Below are 20,251 nucleotides of genomic sequence, written 5' to 3'. Positions count from 1 at the left end.
AGAGTTTTGCTGACCAGTGACCACCAGTATACGTTGTCTGCCTGAAAAACGCTCCATATCTGTGCTCAGTGTGCTGCATTTATCTGTGCTCACACTGCTTTATTGTGGGTACTGGGGACCACCAGTATATTATATAGGAGGAGTACAGTGCAGAGTTTTGCTGACCAGTGACCACCAGTATATATAGCAGTACGGTACGGAAGGCCACTGCTCTACCTACCTCTGTGTCGTCAAGTATACTATCCATCAAGATTCTATACCTGTGGTGCATTTTAGTTTTGCAGTTTGCTGACAGTGACCACCAGTATATATAGCAGTACGGTACGGAAGGCCACTGCTCTACCTACCTCTGTGTCGTCAAGTATACTATCCATCTAGATTCTATACCTGTGGTGCATTTTAGTTTTGCAGTTTGCTGACAGTGACCACCAGTATATATAGCATTACGGTACGGAAGGCCACTGCTCTACCTACCTCTGTGTCGTCAAGTATACTATCCATCTTGACAATGCTAAATTCCTTTGCCTTATAACAACCCTTTATGAAGCTAAGAACACTGTACGCTGTTTACTTAAGAAGTACCGTAATGGTACGCTAGTTGCGTAACGATCGCTCAGCCGTAGGCGAGACGCTCAAGCGTCACGTTCGCTCACGGCCCAGTGATCACAGGACACGTTATTGGTTATGTCTAGGGGAATGATTCGCTGTAGCGTAGCATACGCTCGAGACCACGAGGAGGTCACCAGCGATGCAGACGCTCACAACACTATACCTTTATGATAAAACCTTATACCAATGAAATACTCTGAATACCTTAATGTGAGTACAGGGTGTAAGTGCAACCTTGTGTAACCTGACTAACTACAAAGCTGCTTGAGCGTCACCGACGCTCAAGTGAACACTTAACACTATAGAAAATACACAGATACTGGTTTAGGTTCCAAAGCCTATTAACTGTATTATATCTAATATACTTGTAAAAGGGGATAACAGTACAATTGATACACTACAATATAACAGAGACTTCCTAACCAGATAACTACACAAGAAATACAATACAATACAATTACTATTTATGGGAAAATGGAAGGGGAAGAGAAGAAGAGAGAGATAGAGAGAAATGGCTCATGATAACATTAAATAAGAGACAACATGGTTGCAGATAAAACTACACATGTGAGAGACAATCGCTGCGCAGTTAGTCAATGCTGAATACAGCATGGGATGGAAGCTAGACTCCATTTTGAGAAACCTCCACTTGATTCCAAAGACCACACCACATGGCTGAAAGGGGGAGGGGAAGACATCCAGCAGCAGCCATTTTAGATTTGCAGGTCCAAACACATGGCACTCTATACTAAACCACAATCACATAGCAGAAAACACAAGACTCCATTTTCTTCCAAAATGTCCAAGCCTCAAAACAATGCATATGTTCTGATTTTACAATTCCAAACCATCTAAAACACCTTTCACAATGTAATCCAACTTCCTAGAACCATCTCATAATTTCACATCCCAAACAACTTCAGTATCTCAATAACCAGAGCATATTCATCACAAGACCAGATCACAATGTAATTAACACAAACGTAACTGCATGGTGGTATTTATGATTAACAGGATATATATTATAACTAACCAGCACAATCTATTTTAAATCTCCATTGGCAAACAAATACCACAAATATTATGCTACAGATTGTATACTGTTCCAATTTATCACAGACTTCACAGAGTATCCACAAACACCCAACAATCACACAACCAAGTTACAATATCCTATTTAAACCAGAAAGCAATCCGTCTGTTTCCTTATCTAGCCATGTGAAGTTCAATACTTAGCCTTTAGTTTGGAAGATGTCCTGGGGATTCAGCCGCCATGCTGCTTGGTGCCAGGTAGCTGTGTGTGTGTCTGTGAGTGTAGCTACATTACATCTGTTCTCTGAGGCCACACCTGACCACTACCTTCCTGTTTGACCAGTACCTGGGGGAGGGGTCTTTCTTTCTCCTTTGTATTGAGTCACCATTCTCTTTGTATACAAATCCAGCCCCATTTGTAAACACAGGTGTTGACCCTCCTCATTGAGTCTCAAAAGCTCAGTGTAATTAAAGACTATTGTACTCCGTCTGCGGGAAAGATACTGATTTGGAGTACAATTGATCTTCAATTACTATTCCTGTGTTTACCTTATGCATGTGTAGAGATGAGGCCCTCTTAACATGCAAACTATTGTTTGGGGGATCTCTGAGGTCAAAGAGACATTTGAGACCTACTGATGCCTGTCTCCAACTGTTCAGATGCATGACTAAGTAAGGACAAATAATAATGAATAAATGGACATAACTTCTTATGTCCATAACTATTCGCACGAGCAATTAATCTGCTCCAAACCAACACCGGAATATTGCTATTTAAATACTCTTCCGATAGGTACCAAACACCACTGTCTGACTCCTGTTAGACCCTTCGCACAATACAAAGAGGGATTCCTCCGTTCAGGGACATTCTATATTAACCAAACTTTCAGAATCTATCAAAGGGACCATAATCTATAAACTACATTAATTGTGAAAATATGTAACGAATGAGTCGCACGCTACGACTACGTAAACTCTACCGTAAATACGCATACCGCGCCTGTGAGTGCACGCTATTGCGGGTATGCGCCTCCACGGGAGAGCGCACGCACGCGCAGCGCGGACCAGTGTGCGGTGCAAATATGGCAACGTGCATAGAGACATTTTTCTGACTTCGACAGTCCACCCTTTGGCAGTCAATAATAACTGCCACAAAACATTTAAGGAGAAAAATGTAAGTCAGGGGTTAATTGATTTCCATGGTGGGGTAAGGAAGAAGAGAGGAGTAGGTGTGAAAAGGGTATGACCTAGTGAGATAGCAGAAGCATGTGTGTATGAATCCATGTTTGGGGGGTCATGTATCATCGTGCCGTACGTGTGGTAAATCAAGCTTCGAGGTATTGCGAAGTATACATTTGAATTCCTTCTTATCCTGTGGTACAGGTCTGTGGATGGGCTGTCAAACTCTACCGAGCTCATTTCGGCTGTGGTTGTAACAAAATGGGGATGCACATTTTAGTTGATGATACATGAATGGGGGAGGTATGTGGTTGCTGATATCTGTGCCTGTATTCCCTATCGTCTATGTGTGTCGTTACCTGAGGGTTGTAGAGATGAAGATAAAGAACACTTACGAAAAATGCAATGATATTCTATGTCAGGGAAATGTACATCTGTCGTCGAAGTTGTTTTCGGTATCTGTTGAGAGTCGTCTTCTTTGCGCTGTATTGCTCCTTAGGCATGAGCAAATAGCTTTGTCTGAGCCATCAGATTTACAAAAATGTTGGGCTAGCGTGAGTTTAAAGATACTAGGGAAACTGGGGATCCATGGCAAAGTTCATCAAGTGTCCATATTTAAAGTTGTCAAATCTTCTTCTTTGGTGCTTGTCTGTTGTCTGTATACATCTCGTCTCGTCAGCTTCCTCGTCCAAGGGGGTCTTTGTGTCTTGGAGAAAAAGCAGAAAAACAGGTGAAAGAAACGGACCGTATAATCGCATTTTCATCACATTCTGGTTTCTATCATTGGGTCATAAATCAAATCCAGGTTAATTACAGTTTCCTCACTCCTCAAGCTCATCACTCTTGTACTTTGTTTGCACCTCATTAAAGCCTGCCCGCATCTAAATATCAATCCAATCGATATAACGACACCTAAGATACATAGTAGAAACTTTCCAACATCCATTATGACTCCTTGAGCCCACTCTCCTAAACCGGAGAACCAATTTCGCGGGTTCAACCATGACACCCAACCAGTCAGCTCATTACCTACAGCAGCAAGGGTGAGATTGTGTTTTCGACGAAATTCCCACTTCAATTGGAGAATATCGTCCATCTTTTGGTCTATGACCTCTACCGGATCCTCGGTGCTATTTGTGATATACGTGCAACACTTTATGCCGTACTGTGTTGCCAATGTAACACAATATCCGCCTGTTACTGCTGTAAGATAATTAAGAACCATCCTATGCTGAACTAGTTCTGTTTTATAAGCTTGAAGTTCTCTTCCAGTGTATCTAAACGTGTCATCATACATTTCAGTGATATTATCTAACAAATTGGCGAGTGCGGAAATGTATCTATAATTCATCACTCCCCGAGCGGTACGAGTGAAATCTAACGCTACCAGAACCTGAATCCCGGTGGATTCATGGATAAGATCAGAGGCCGGGTGCTCTAACCTTTCTGACAGTTGTCTTTTAACTCGGTGCTCGTAATGAGTGTGAGTATAAGGAGCTTGGGCACCACGGTGTATGTCCTTCATTTTGTCATGTGTAACAGTCATCACTTCAGGCAATACTTTTCCAATATAACACAATCCTTCAGAGTTTGGGGCAAGCCATTTGTACGCCTTTCTCCCGCATATGAAATATGCATCATCGGGGAGAACATAAGGGACGGAGAAGGACATGACCATGTTACAAACCTTCCAGGTGAAATCTCCTGACCCTAATTCTTCCAACTGCTTAATGCACGTATCGGTTTGTACGATATGTGCACAGTATCCTGGTGATACCTCTCCAACTCTAGTAATCCTATTCCCTAAGGTATATCGATACCGGAAAGATTTTCCTCTACTGGCTATGTGGCGTACGAGCTCTGTATCTGTAGGCATTCTATCTGCTCTGTGTGAAAAGGTCATGGTAAGGTTGCTCCATGACACTTCCCAATTTCCCGGTTTTCTGGGATTGGAGATGTTAAAACATAAGAGGGACCTATCCACATGGTATTGGTGGAGCTTCAAACTAGGAGGGCTGGAGATGTTAAACCTCCGGTCCACCGGTCTCCCACCACTTAGCTCAAGTACCTCCCCTAACGTTAAAGGAAATGGTACTAGCCCTGATTTGCTGTGTCCCTGAGGTACTTGAGAGCATACCCAACAATCGGTCTTATTTAACACATTACCCACTAAGGAGTGATAGTCACTCAATGGATGCCGGTCCATATGGATATTAAAACTGGATTGGCATTACTTTGTTACAGAGCCTACAGATACAACTTTCTTTTTGAACTAACATTCCTTCACAGTTGTTTACAAATAACATGGTTGTTAGATCGTGCCCGGTACTCGCCTTTGCTTGGTGATTGGGTTGCTATTGGAAATTTACACCTCCGTCTCAGTCATCAGGACCTTTCTGGATCCTTTCTCGACCTCACTGGTACTCTCACCGAAACAGACTGCTCTGGTCAACATCATGGTTAACGGGAAAATCCATATCACAGTCTCTTGGGGCAAGTCCATCTTACAGGAGGAGAAAAGAAGAAATTTGTAAAGGGGGTATAAGAAAACAGTTTGAGGGGGAGAGAACTTGTTACGATAATAAGTTCTCTCGTCTTGTTGTTCTTCTTGTTCTGCTGTCCTCTCAAAGGTGCTGTCTCTCAGTCTTCCAAACGAACATTCTGGTGATGCAATATTCCTTCCTAACCGGTGATCTTTCTGTAAGGAGAAAAAATCTGGCATTACCATTGGTCCAACTGAGGGATGACATACCATCTTTAAACCATGGAAACATGAGTGGGAAGAGAGAGACAACAAAAAAACAAAAGAGATAGAGAACAATTCATGTGCATATATACATTACATAACTCGACAATAACCACCAATGAGAAAAGAGAAACAAAACATTTTTAAACATTGTCAACATTAAGAAAACATTGTTAGCATTAGAAAAACATTGTCAGACTTATTTGGCTGTCGTATCTACGTGTCTAATGGTTTCCTTGAGCAGTCCCTCCCCACCAGCACTTGCATTATTCCACTGTCTGTATCTGGCCAGAATACATTGTGGTGGATAGGTCATGCTGGGGTTTGGTAGACTTCTGCAAGGACCAAGCGAATATGCAATGTTTGAATTCTTACCAATAATCGTCAGAGATGGGGATAGAGAGAGGGAGAGAAAAACATTTTTCACAAATACATTTACAACTTTTCACCTGGTCATTCCTGTGTCTTTAGTGAATGACCTCCCACTTCATTAACCGTTACTTCAGGCTTGCCTCCATTCCTAATAATCACCTTTCCTGCCTATGTGATCCTTGATTATAATGGTGTGTATTGTAATTTTGCTCATTTCTTGGTCTAGGGGGTCTAACTTTATGTGGGTTATTGCAGTTGCTAGCACAATGCCCTTCTCTTTTGCACAGATCACAAATCCTTAAGTTCCTCCATGTGCCAATGGCCTGGGGTTTTGGTTGATTTGATGCCTCCTCAAACGCTTGGATGCTCATCACCATCAACCGCTTTCCCTGTACCTACCTGGTTCCTTGGATACCATGATTATGTCGTTGTCTAGGGAGTTGATATGCCTTCTGTGAATCTTTGATCATACAGTTAGATCTTTCCTAGGATCTGGGTAATCAGACATGATTGATCTCAATTCTGTCCGGGACCAGGGATGGCGCATTGCACTGTCCTTGACGGGAATGATTCCCTGATCGTCAGTCTTCCCATTGGGGATTGTGATCACCCTGACAGGACTAAACTCAATTACATCACCTTGTTTTGGTCTTACAATATGGGGTACATTTGTTTGTGCGTGATATAAAACATTGTACGTACCTGTGGACACGACCTCACCTGACCCTCCGTTAGGGGGTTTGATTATTGCCTTTACCAATTTGGTCGCGTCCACCTGGATGTCTTGTAGGATGGCTTCTTTAAGAGGTGCCGACATCGTTCTGGGCTCACTTTCTTGTTGGTAATCCTGAGGGAAGTTTAACATGGGGTGCGACTTGCACAGGTTAACATTTGTAATTTTTACACTTTCATTTTCATAAACATTATTACATTTAACACTTTCATTCTTAATACAGTTACTAAGTGCATTTTTATCGTACAACATTGTGCCATTTCTCTGCAACCATAATCCTCTTCAATGCCATGTCTCTCCTCTCAAGATGAAAGTTAGATATGTAAGTTACATTTCTTTGCATTTCACTTTCCTGTTGCCATAACTGCAAACAATCATAATGTTTAACTCGTTGTTTCCAGGATTTTATGAGACAGATCCTCCGCCTTAAATTATGCAACACCTCTAAGTCAAAACTACCTATCCCGGGAAATGGTGCCTTATCCCCCGCAGTCATTCGTGTCCATTCATCACAAAAGGTCTCAGTGTGGGGACCATATTTCCCCCACATTACTAACCGAGCAGACCCTCGGGGTCTGCAAGCCTCTGGAGTCTGAATCCTGACCTCCGACCGTCTCTGTGTTGTGCACTTGGCTGCCATTGTGGACCTTTTTAACACAGAAAAACTTCCTAAAATGCACCAAACACAGAACTTCGTTGGAAATCCTTAAAGCTCTTCCACTGAACTTCTTCTGCTCCGGGTATCTCCGGTCCGCCTTCTAGCAGACACGTGTAGCCGTTGCAGGCCCTATCTCTAGAGATTTTCCTGAGAAAATTCCCTTCCTTTTTCTTTACACAAATCACGCTTGCATGTGCTCCCTACAACACGTATGAGGGCAAGATTTACGCATGGATATACGACCTCATATCACGTTGCGTTATTGGTCACACATACAACCGTGCGGTCCAATCGTACCACTTATAGACACTTGTTGCCCATAAATGGTAGGATCATTGGAGTCTCCCTACTGTGCTCCAAAACAGCCAGAGCGTAATACAACGAAAACTTTATCACACTCTGTTGCACGTTTTCACTCAGATCGTGCTCATCACGTTCCACATAGATCACACAAATCACAAAGTCCACAAAGCGGAATTCAATACCGTTTTATCACATAGATCACAAAGTCCACAAAGCGGGATTCAATACACTCATACCGTTTTCAACCCACTATCATTCTTATAGTTTTCTGATCAGAAAAATCATTTCCCGTAGTCTGATAGCTCTCCCCAGAGGCGTTACAGTAAAGTAAGGTATTTAAACTAAATTTTGGAAACTGAACAAATGTGTGCTATTGTCTTGTGGCTTCTGTATCGCCTTACTATAAGCGATATTTCACTATATAAACGCTTACCAAACACCACACAGTATCTTCTATGCTGTGTGCTTGTTTTTTTTCTCAGCACGTTATCAATGCAAATGGCAAACAGGAAGGTGAGATGTGAAACTTACACAGATGAAAATGCAATTCTAAATTTAATCTAATAACATACATTGATGTAAGCACACGCATATAGATATTACATATAAGTACCAATCACTATTACTTATGATTGACTATGATATAGATTAAATAAATGCATTAAAAAAAAACTCATTAAATGATGATTTCTTTTTGACAGTGGATGGCTGATTGTTTCCTGAGTCAACTGAAAACCAGCCGCTCAGAAAAAAAATTTTTTTTTTTTTTTTTTGACCTTCCCAAAATGGCCGCTGCTCCTCCCCCTTCCACCTCCATGAGGGTCACACAAAATGGTGGACAGACCATGCGGTCTCTTGTCACAAAGAAAGTCATCATTCAAAACTCCTAAAGTTATTCTAGGCCTGAGTGTGTAGTTGGCACCAAATTGAAATAAAAACCAGATTTTCAAAGACAATAGCGTACTGTTCTTACCTCCGGTTACCGGGTTCCTTCAGCACTCTTTATCTAAGCGAAGCAGACGCTTATCCCGTCAGCACTGTGAGACAACCTCCCACCCTTTGCTGGAGGGATAATGTCTGCTGATCTACCTAGTGCAGATATGAGAAGTATAGGACGAGCCCGCAATTGACAATGCTAAATTCCTTTGCCTTATAACAACCCTTTATGAAGCTAAGAACACTGTACGCTGTTTACTTAAGAAGTACCGTAATGGTACGCTAGTTGCGTAACGATCGCTCAGCCGTAGGCGAGACGCTCAAGCGTCACGTTCGCTCACGGCCCAGTGATCACAGGACACGTTATTGGTTATGTCTAGGGGAATGATTCGCTGTAGCGTAGCATACGCTCGAGACCACGAGGAGGTCACCAGCGATGCAGACGCTCACAACACTATACCTTTATGATAAAACCTTATACCAATGAAATACTCTGAATACCTTAATGTGAGTACAGGGTGTAAGTGCAACCTTGTGTAACCTGACTAACTACAAAGCTGCTTGAGCGTCACCGACGCTCAAGTGAACACTTAACACTATAGAAAATACACAGATACTGGTTTAGGTTCCAAAGCCTATTAACTGTATTATATCTAATATACTTGTAAAAGGGGATAACAGTACAATTGATACACTACAATATAACAGAGACTTCCTAACCAGATAACTACACAAGAAATACAATACAATACAATTACTATTTATGGGAAAATGGAAGGGGAAGAGAAGAAGAGAGAGATAGAGAGAAATGGCTCATGATAACATTAAATAAGAGACAACATGGTTGCAGATAAAACTACACATGTGAGAGACAATCGCTGCGCAGTTAGTCAATGCTGAATACAGCATGGGATGGAAGCTAGACTCCATTTTGAGAAACCTCCACTTGATTCCAAAGACCACACCACATGGCTGAAAGGGGGAGGGGAAGACATCCAGCAGCAGCCATTTTAGATTTGCAGGTCCAAACACATGGCACTCTATACTAAACCACAATCACATAGCAGAAAACACAAGACTCCATTTTCTTCCAAAATGTCCAAGCCTCAAAACAATGCATATGTTCTGATTTTACAATTCCAAACCATCTAAAACACCTTTCACAATGTAATCCAACTTCCTAGAACCATCTCATAATTTCACATCCCAAACAACTTCAGTATCTCAATAACCAGAGCATATTCATCACAAGACCAGATCACAATGTAATTAACACAAACGTAACTGCATGGTGGTATTTATGATTAACAGGATATATATTATAACTAACCAGCACAATCTATTTTAAATCTCCATTGGCAAACAAATACCACAAATATTATGCTACAGATTGTATACTGTTCCAATTTATCACAGACTTCACAGAGTATCCACAAACACCCAACAATCACACAACCAAGTTACAATATCCTATTTAAACCAGAAAGCAATCCGTCTGTTTCCTTATCTAGCCATGTGAAGTTCAATACTTAGCCTTTAGTTTGGAAGATGTCCTGGGGATTCAGCCGCCATGCTGCTTGGTGCCAGGTAGCTGTGTGTGTGTCTGTGAGTGTAGCTACATTACATCTGTTCTCTGAGGCCACACCTGACCACTACCTTCCTGTTTGACCAGTACCTGGGGGAGGGGTCTTTCTTTCTCCTTTGTATTGAGTCACCATTCTCTTTGTATACAAATCCAGCCCCATTTGTAAACACAGGTGTTGACCCTCCTCATTGAGTCTCAAAAGCTCAGTGTAATTAAAGACTATTGTACTCCGTCTGCGGGAAAGATACTGATTTGGAGTACAATTGATCTTCAATTACTATTCCTGTGTTTACCTTATGCATGTGTAGAGATGAGGCCCTCTTAACATGCAAACTATTGTTTGGGGGATCTCTGAGGTCAAAGAGACATTTGAGACCTACTGATGCCTGTCTCCAACTGTTCAGATGCATGACTAAGTAAGGACAAATAATAATGAATAAATGGACATAACTTCTTATGTCCATAACTATTCGCACGAGCAATTAATCTGCTCCAAACCAACACCGGAATATTGCTATTTAAATACTCTTCCGATAGGTACCAAACACCACTGTCTGACTCCTGTTAGACCCTTCGCACAATACAAAGAGGGATTCCTCCGTTCAGGGACATTCTATATTAACCAAACTTTCAGAATCTATCAAAGGGACCATAATCTATAAACTACATTAATTGTGAAAATATGTAACGAATGAGTCGCACGCTACGACTACGTAAACTCTACCGTAAATACGCATACCGCGCCTGTGAGTGCACGCTATTGCGGGTATGCGCCTCCACGGGAGAGCGCACGCACGCGCAGCGCGGACCAGTGTGCGGTGCAAATATGGCAACGTGCATAGAGACATTTTTCTGACTTCGACAATCTAGATTCTATACCTGTGGTACATTTTAGTTTTGCAGTTTGCTGACAGTGACCACCAGTATATATAGCAGTACGGTACGGAAGGCCACTGCTCTACCTACCTCTGTGTCGTCAACTATACTATCCATCTAGATTCTATACCTGTGGTGCATTTTAGTTTTGCAGTTTGATGACAGTGACCACCAGTATATATAGCAGTACGGTACGGAAGGCCACTGCTCTACCAACCTCTGTGTCATCAAGTATACTATCCATCTAGATTCTATACCTGTGGTGCATTTTAGTTTTGCAGTTTGCTGACAGTGACCACCAGTATATATAGCACTACGGTACGGAAGGCCACTGCTCTACCTACCTCTGTGTCGTCAAGTATACTATCCATCTAGATTCTATACCTGTGGTGCATTTTAGTTTTGCAGTTTGCTGACAGTGACCACCAGTATATATAGCAGTACGGTACGGAAGGCCACTGCTCTACCTACCTCTGTGTCGTCAAGTATACTATCCATCTAGATTCTATACCTGTGGTGCATTTTAGTTTTGCAGTTTGCTGACAGTGACCACCAGTATATATAGCAGTACGGTACGGAAGGCCACTGCTCTACCTACCTCTGTGTCGTCAAGTATACTATCCATCTAGATTCTATACCTGTGGTGCATTTTAGTTTTGCAGTTTGCTGACAGTGACCACCAGTATATATAGCAGTACGGTACGGAAGGCCACTGCTCTACCTACCGCTGTGTCGTCAAGTATGCTATCCATCCATATCTGTGGTGCATTTCAGTTGTGCACAGTATATATAGTAGTAGGCCATTGCTATTGATACTGGCATATAATTCCACACATTAAAAAATGGAGAACAAAAATGTGGAGGTTAAAATAGGGAAAGATCAAGATCCACTTCCACCTCGTGCTGAAGCTGCTGCCACTAGTCATGGCCGAGACGATGAAATGCCATCAACGTCGTCTGCCAAGGCCGATGCCCAATATCATAGTAGAGAGCATGTAAAATCCAAAAAACAAAAGTTCAGTTAAATGACCCAAAAATCAAAATTAAAAGCGTCTGATGAGAAGCGTAAACTTGCCAATATGCCATTTACGACACGGAGTGGCAAGGAACGGCTGAGGCCTTGGCCTATGTTCATGGCTAGTGGTTCAGATTCACATGAGGGTGGAAGCACTCATCCTCTCGCTAGAAAACTGCAGTGCCACTCCTAGATGGGCCAGGTGTTTGTGTCGGCCACTTGTGTCGCTTAGCTTAGTCACACAGCGACCTTGGTGCGTCTCTTTTTTTCTTTGCATCATGTGCTGTTTGGGGACTATTTTTTTGAAGTGCCATCCTGTCTGACACTGCAGTGCCACTCCTAGATGGGCCAGGTGTTTGTGTCGGCCACTTGTGTCGCTTAGCTTAGTCACACAGCGACCTTGGTGCGCCTCTTTTTTTCTTTGCATCATGTGCTGTTTGGGGACTATTTTTTTGAAGTGCCATCCTGTCTGACACTGCAGTGCCACTCCTAGATGGGCCAGGTGTTTGTGTCGGCCACTTGTGTCGCTTAGCTTAGTCACACAGCGACCTTGGTGCGTTTTTTTCTCTCTTTGCATCATGTGCTGTTTGGGGACTATTGTTTTGAAGTGCCATCCTGTCTGACACTGCAGTGCCACTCCTACATGGGTCAGGTGTTTGTGTCAGCCACTTGTGTCGCTTAGCTTAGTCACACAGCGACCTTGGTGCGCCTCTTTTTTTTCTTTGCATCATGTGCTGTTTGGGGACTATTTTTTTTAAGTGCCATCCTGTCTGACACTGCAGTGCCACTCCTAGATGGGCCAGGTGTTTGTGTCGGCCACTTGTGTCGCTTACCTTAGTCACACAGCGACCTTGGTGCGCCTCTTTTTTTCTTTGCATCATGTGCTGTTTGGGGACTATTTTTTTGAAGTGCCATCCTGTCTGACACTGCAGTGCCACTCCTAGATGGGCCAGGTGTTTGTGTCGGCCACTTGTGTCGCTTAGCTTAGTCACACAGCGACCTTGGTGCGTTTTTTTCTCTCTTTGCATCATGTGCTGTTTGGGGACTATTGTTTTGAAGTGCCATCCTGTCTGACACTGCAGTGCCACTCCTACATGGGTCAGGTGTTTGTGTCAGCCACTTGTGTCGCTTAGCTTAGTCACACAGTGACCTTGGTGCGCCTCTTTTTTTTCTTTGCATCATGTGCTGTTTGGGGACTATTTTTTTTAAGTGCCATCCTGTCTGACACTGCAGTGCCACTCCTAGATGGGCCAGGTGTTTGTGTCGGCCACTTGTGTCGCTTACCTTAGTCACACAGCGACCTTGGTGCGCCTCTTTTTTTCTTTGCATCATGTGCTGTTTGGGGACTATTTTTTTGAAGTGCCATCCTGTCTGACACTGCAGTGCCACTCCTAGATGGGCCAGGTGTTTGTGTCGGCCACTTGTGTCGCTTAGCTTAGTCACACAGCGACCTTGGTGCGCCTCTTTTTTTCTTTGCATCATATGCTGTTTGGGGACTATTTTTTTGAAGTGCCATCCTGTCTAACACTTCAGTGCCACTCCTAGATGGGCCAGGTGTTTGTGTCGGCCACTTGTGTCGCTTAGCTTAGTCACACAGCGACCTTGGTGCGCCTCTTTTTTTCTCTTTGCATCATGTGCTGTTTGGGGACTATTGTTTTGAAGTGCCATCCTGTCTGACACTGCAGTGCCACTCCTAGATGGGTCAGGTGTTTGTGTCGGCCACTTGTGTCGCTTAGCTTAGTCACACAGCGACCTTGGTGCGCCTCTTTTTTTTCTTTGCATCATGTGCTGTTTGGGGACTATTTTTTTAAGTGCCATCCTGTCTGACACTGCAGTGCCACTCCTAGATGGGCCAGGTGTTTGTGTCGGCCACTTGTGTTGCTTAGCTTAGTCACACAGCGACCTTGGTGCGCCTCTTTTTTTCTTTGCATCATGTGCTGTTTGGGGACTATTTTTTTGAAGTGCCATCCTGTCTGACACTGCAGTGCCACTCCTAGATGGGCCAGGTGTTTGTGTCGGCCACTTGTGTCGCTTAGCTTAGTCACACAGCGACCTTGGTGCGCCTCTTTTTTTCTTTGCATCATGTGCTGTTTGGGGACTATTTTTTTGAAGTGCCATCCTGTCTGACACTGCAGTGCCACTCCTAGATGGGCCAGGTGTTTGTGTCGGCCACTTGTGTCGCTTAGCTTAGTCACACAGCGACCTTGGTGCGTTTTTTTTTCTCTTTGCATCATGTGCTGTTTGGGGACTATTGTTTTGAAGTGCCATCCTGTCTGACACTGCAGTGCCACTCCTAGATGGGTCAGGTGTCTGTGTCGGCCACTTGTGTCGCTTAGCTTAGTCACACAGCGACCTTGGTGCGCCTCTTTTTTTTCTTTGCATCATGTGCTGTTTGGGGACTATTTTTTTTAAGTGCCATCCTGTCTGACACTGCAGTGCCACTCCTAGATGGGCCAGGTGTTTGTGTCGGCCACTTGTGTCGCTTAGCTTAGTCACACAGCGACCTTGGTGCGCCTCTTTTTTTCTTTGCATCATGTGCTGTTTGGGGACTATTGTTTTGAAGTGCCATCCTGTCTGACACTGCAGTGCCACTCCTAGATGGGTCAGGTGTTTGTGTCGGCCACTTGTGTCGCTTAGCTTAGTCACACAGCGACCTTGGTGCGCCTCTTTTTTTCTTTGCATCATGTGCTGTTTGGGGACTATTTTTTTGAAGTGCCATCCTGTCTGACACTGCAGTGCCACTCCTAGATGGGCCAGGTGTTTGTGTCGGCCACTTGTGTCGCTTAGCTTAGTCACACAGCGACCTTGGTGCGTTTTTTTTTCTCTTTGCATCAAGTGCTGTTTGGGGACTATTGTTTTGAAGTGCCATCCTGTCTGACACTGCAGTGCCACTCCTACATGGGTCAGGTGTTTGTGTCAGCCACTTGTGTCGCTTAGCTTAGTCACACAGCGACCTTGGTGCGCCTCTTTTTTTTCTTTGCATCATGTGCTGTTTGGGGACTATTTTTTTTAAGTGCCATCCTGTCTAACACTGCAGTGCCACTCCTAGATGGGCCAGGTGTTTGTGTCGGCCACTTGTGTCGCTTACCTTAGTCACACAGCGACCTTGGTGCGCCTCTTTTTTTCTTTGCATCATGTGCTGTTTGGGGACAATTTTTTTGAAGTGCCATCCTGTCTGACACTGCAGTGCCACTCCTAGATGGGCCAGGTGTTTGTGTCGGCCACTTGTGTCGCTTAGCTTAGTCACACAGCGACCTTGGTGCGCCTCTTTTTTTCTTTGCATCATATGCTGTTTGGGGACTATTTTTTTGAAGTGCCATCCTGTCTGACACTGCAGTGCCACTCCTAGATGGGCCAGGTGTTTGTGTCGGCCACTTGTGTCGCTTAGCTTAGTCACACAGCGACCTTGGTGCGCCTCTTTTTTTTCTTTGCATCATGTGCTGTTTGGGGACTATTTTTTTAAGTGCCATCCTGTCTGACACTGCAGTGCCACTCCTAGATGGGCCAGGTGTTTGTGTCGGCCACTTGTGTCGCTTAGCTTAGTCACACAGCGACCTTGGTGCGCCTCTTTTTTTCTTTGCATCATGTGCTGTTTGGGGACTATTGTTTTGAAGTGCCATCCTGTCTGACACTGCAGTGCCACTCCTAGATGGGTCAGGTGTTTGTGTCGGCCACTTGTGTCGCTTAGCTTAGTCACACAGCGACCTTGGTGCGCCTCTTTTTTTCTTTGCATCATGTGCTGTTTGGGGACTATTTTTTTGAAGTGCCATCCTGTCTGACACTGCAGTGCCACTCCTAGATGGGCCAGGTGTTTGTGTCGGCCACTTGTGTCGCTTAGCTTAGTCACACAGCGACCTTGGTGCGTTTTTTTTTCTCTTTGCATCAAGTGCTGTTTGGGGACTATTGTTTTGAAGTGCCATCCTGTCTGACACTGCAGTGCCACTCCTACATGGGTCAGGTGTTTGTGTCAGCCACTTGTGTCGCTTAGCTTAGTCACACAGCGACCTTGGTGCGCCTCTTTTTTTTCTTTGCATCATGTGCTGTTTGGGGACTATTTTTTTGAAGTGCCATCCTGTCTGACACTGCAGTGCCACTCCTAGATGGGCCAGGTGTTTGTGTCGGCCACTTGTGTCGCTTAGCTTAGTCACACAGCGACCTTGGTGCGTTTTTTTTTCTCTTTGCATCATGTGCTGTTTGGGGACTATTGTTTGAAGTGCCATCCTGTCTGACACTGCAGTGCCACTCCTAGATGGGCCAGGTGTTTGTGTTGGCCGCTTGTGTCGCTTAGCTTAGCCATCCAGCGACCTCGGTGCAAATTTTAGGACTAAAAATAATATTGTGAGGTTGAGGTGTTCAGAATAGACTGGAAATGAGTGGAAATGATGGTTATCGAGGTTAATAATACTATGGGATCAAAATGACCCCCAAATTCTATGATTTAAGCTGTTTTTTAGGGTTTTTTGAAAAAAACACCCGAATCCAAAACACACCTGAATCCGACAAAAAAATTTCGGTGAGGTTTTGGCAAAACGCGTCCGAATCCAAAACACGGCCGCGGAACCGAATCCAAAACCAAAACACAAAACCCGAAAAATGTCCGGTGCACATCACTAGTTTTTAGTACATGTTTTCATTACTTTGTGCACTTAACCAGAAGTATACACAGATCAGAGAGATCCGTGCATGCTTCTGCATGGAACAGTAAAAAAGTGTTAAAATAAAAAAAATAAAAAAACAAAACAAAGGGGCAGGTCCCTCTTCACAAGCATAACCAGCCTCGGTCTCTGTGAGCAAGTCCTGGTTGCAAAAATACGGGGAAGAAATTGAGTAGGGGTTCCCCGTATTTAAACAACAGCACTGGGCTCTTGGACCGGTCCTTGTTCCAAAAATACAGGGGACAAAAGAAGTAGAGGTCCCTCATATTTTTAAAACCAGAACCGGGCTCAACTAACCAGGGAGGTGATGCCACAGCCTGGGGACACTTTTGTATACAGTAGGTCCCTCCGGTTGCAGCATCACACACCCCAACTAGTCACCCCTGGTCGGGGTTCCCTGGGGGAGTGGGGACCCATAAAATAATGAGGTCCCCCCATCCAGGCACCCACACCCCCCCTCTACACACATACACCACCGCCACCTACACACACACACACACACACACACACACACACACACACACACACACATACTTGTTTTTCTATCCTCATCGGGACATATGTCTGGAACCTTCCTCATGGGGACCTATTCAGGAATACCTGCCTAATGAGGACACCCACATAACTGATTTATTTTCGGGTTTAATTAGAGATAGAGGAAACGTGTATTCAGCAGCAGATACATTTTATTCAGGAAAGGTTCTTTCTCATTTCAGCAGTAATTCGGTTCTTAATGTAAAACTTAACCGAGAGCCAGTTCCGAGCCTTCAGCGCTTGTCGTTCTGCCCTTAGGCACGCATCACAGTCATTCTTGCCCGGCACCTTGAATGAGCGAATGAACCGAATCATGCGACGTTCAACAGCTTTCACTTCTGCTGGGGTCCACGGATTGCGCTTGGTACCCCTTCTGTCACCTGTGCGGGAGAAGAAAGGTCAGTCACCACGCAACGCCACCACCAGTCATGGACGCATCTCAAATGGAATGGACAGTCACACCCACCTTTAGCTGCACCTCCATCCACCGCCGACACCACGCTGCCAGCTTCTTTTCCCATGTGCCCCATGGGAACCTCAGTATCCTGACTCTCTGGCTCATCCCCAGAGTCATCGCTCACCACCTGGATCGGCTCTGTGGATAGAGAAGGACAGGGAAACCGATCACACCAGCCCACTTAGACAGTCAGTCCCTGGAGCCACACTGTCAAGTGATACCTACCGTTTGGATCAATGGAGATCTCTTCCAGATTGTGGCCCCAGAATTCAGCCATTCTCCCTTGCTCGAGAGCCAGAAACAGCTTGCTCAACTTGGCCAGTTGAAGGGTACCCTCCGGGAGGCGGTAATAATGCCGGTGCACCCGAATATCATGTCCAAGGAAATCAGCAAGCTGATCCATCTCTGTATCGCTCAGGTTGAGGACTCTGGAAAGTGTAGCCACATGCTTCCGTAGGCGGGTGGAAGATAATGCTTCGGGGTGCTTGGCCCCACACTCCCGGGCGTAGAGACGTATGCAGTCGGATCCCCTATAATGGGACATGGCTGTTGGCCTAGCAAACATGTAGATATTGTGTGGGGTCACACCACATTCTGTCCGCTTCTCTATGAGGAGCTCCATCGCTTTCTGCATGCTTGGGGATAGCAGGACAGGGACTTTCCTGCCTCTTTTCCCAGGAATCTCAATACGGGAGAAGTGACGACAGAGTGCCTTCTCCAGCTCTGACAGGGCCTGGGCCACATCACCCTGCAAATCGGCTGTGTGCCGTAAATCGAAGGAGGAGAGCAGCATCTTGGAAACCTCACCTTCTCTCCTGCGGTTGAAGAGAATCAGCTGCGTGAGGGTAACTTTGGCCAACATGGACCACTGCTGTTTGGAAGGGTGGGCGGACAACTCATCGATGTACTCTCGCTGACGGTCAAGGAGGTACAGGTTCAAGCGCTTAACATCATCAGTGAAGGGCAGAAGCAGCGGTGCATTCCATTTTATCTCTCGAAGTGTCTTCAGGGCAGCAGTGGAGATTAGCTCGCTCCACCTCGCCTCATAAATTTTCCGAAAGTTTCGGGCACGCTCCTCTGTCAGGGCACTGCCCTCCATCAGTGCCTGACACTCCACCATAGCTGAAATCTTCTGCAAGCTGTGTCCCACCTTCAGAGCCAACGAGGGTATTTTATATGTATTGGTGCGGTCATCGTAACCGGCCAGGCTCCTCACAGCATGCACCACTTGCAGGAAATTCTGTGGGCAAATGAAATCTTCCATACACCGCAACGGTGTGACCTTCATCGCCTTCAGCAGAAGCCGCCCCACCTCTCTGAGCTTCTGACGGATGTAATCATGCTTGCTGACATCAGACCCCAGACGGTTATAGAGGTGCTGACCGAACTGCATAATCCAGCGGTCCCCTTTGATTACCGGTACCACATCATCATAATTCATTTCGCTCAGCAACTTCCAGAGGCCAGTGCCAACATCTTTCGGGAGCGGTGTGGCGTAAGTGAAGAGACCCTGCACCCTGGTTCTTCCAGGTTTGGGGCTGACACTTTTGCGGAGCGGGCACCTCTTCACATGGCGCCACAGGTGCTTCCTGGAGAATAGCCCTTTACATTTTACACAGTGCATGAAATCTTGGGGAGCCGTTGCTTCTTTCGGCTGCTTGCACGGTAGGAGGACTCCGCTGCCCTCGCGGAGAACCCCGACATTATGGGCAAAGTTTCCCCGGGTGCGAATCAGGTCTAGCTGCACTGTCCTTTCCCTGGAGCGCTTCGGAAAGCTGAGTGCCCTTGCAACCTCATGCTCATTGTGGTGGACAGCTTGAACATGTCTCGCAATTTTTGAGAATGGCCTCTCGCACCACAGGCAGAAATTTTTCTTGTTACATGCAATCGAACCATCTGCTTTTCGGGTAAGTACCTGGACCGACACTGCGCGGGCCGGGGAGACTTGGTTCGGCCTCCGCGGAGCAAGCCCCGGACACTTCCAGAACCTTCCTGCCGTGAAAAGACGTCTCCTCCCCTCCACTATCATCCGAGCTGCTCAACTCTGACGAGTCGGGGAGATAGTCTTCGTCACTGCCGTCGGTTCCGTACATTGCCTCACTGCGACCAGCAGACCCAGCACTTCCGGAGTTTGTGGCGCACACACCGTACCAAGCCCGCGCTTTCTGTCTGACCACGCCCACCGTGAATACAGGGTTCTGGGAATCGAGGGCCCAGGCCCCGGCACGTGCTTCCTATTACACATCCGGAGAGGTGGTTCTTACTAGAGTCACGTGTCGGGCGGCGCGCGCGACACTTTTGCGCCACATGCTCCGATTTTCCCCAGGCTCCTGGAAGCCTGTCCCGGCCCGAGAGGTGCCAGTCTCCACTCATCGGCAAGACTTCCACAAATCGTAGTACCGGATTCAGCCCACCAGGGGGCGCTGCGATGGGCAAGGAAGGAAATATCAGACCCGGTTTTCGGGCTCCGCGATTTTTCCGATGAATGCCCTTCTCACCCGAGCTCCGCGGACTTGGGCAACCTTCCCTCTGGATTGAACTGATCTCAGACCCGGTTTTCG

This window comes from Pseudophryne corroboree, chromosome 3 (genome assembly GCF_028390025.1).
Source record: "Pseudophryne corroboree isolate aPseCor3 chromosome 3, aPseCor3.hap2, whole genome shotgun sequence".
In the NCBI taxonomy this organism is placed as follows: domain Eukaryota; kingdom Metazoa; phylum Chordata; class Amphibia; order Anura; family Myobatrachidae; genus Pseudophryne; species Pseudophryne corroboree.
The sequence above is the reverse complement of the archived record's forward strand: the minus strand, read 5'-3'. Positions refer to the sequence as shown.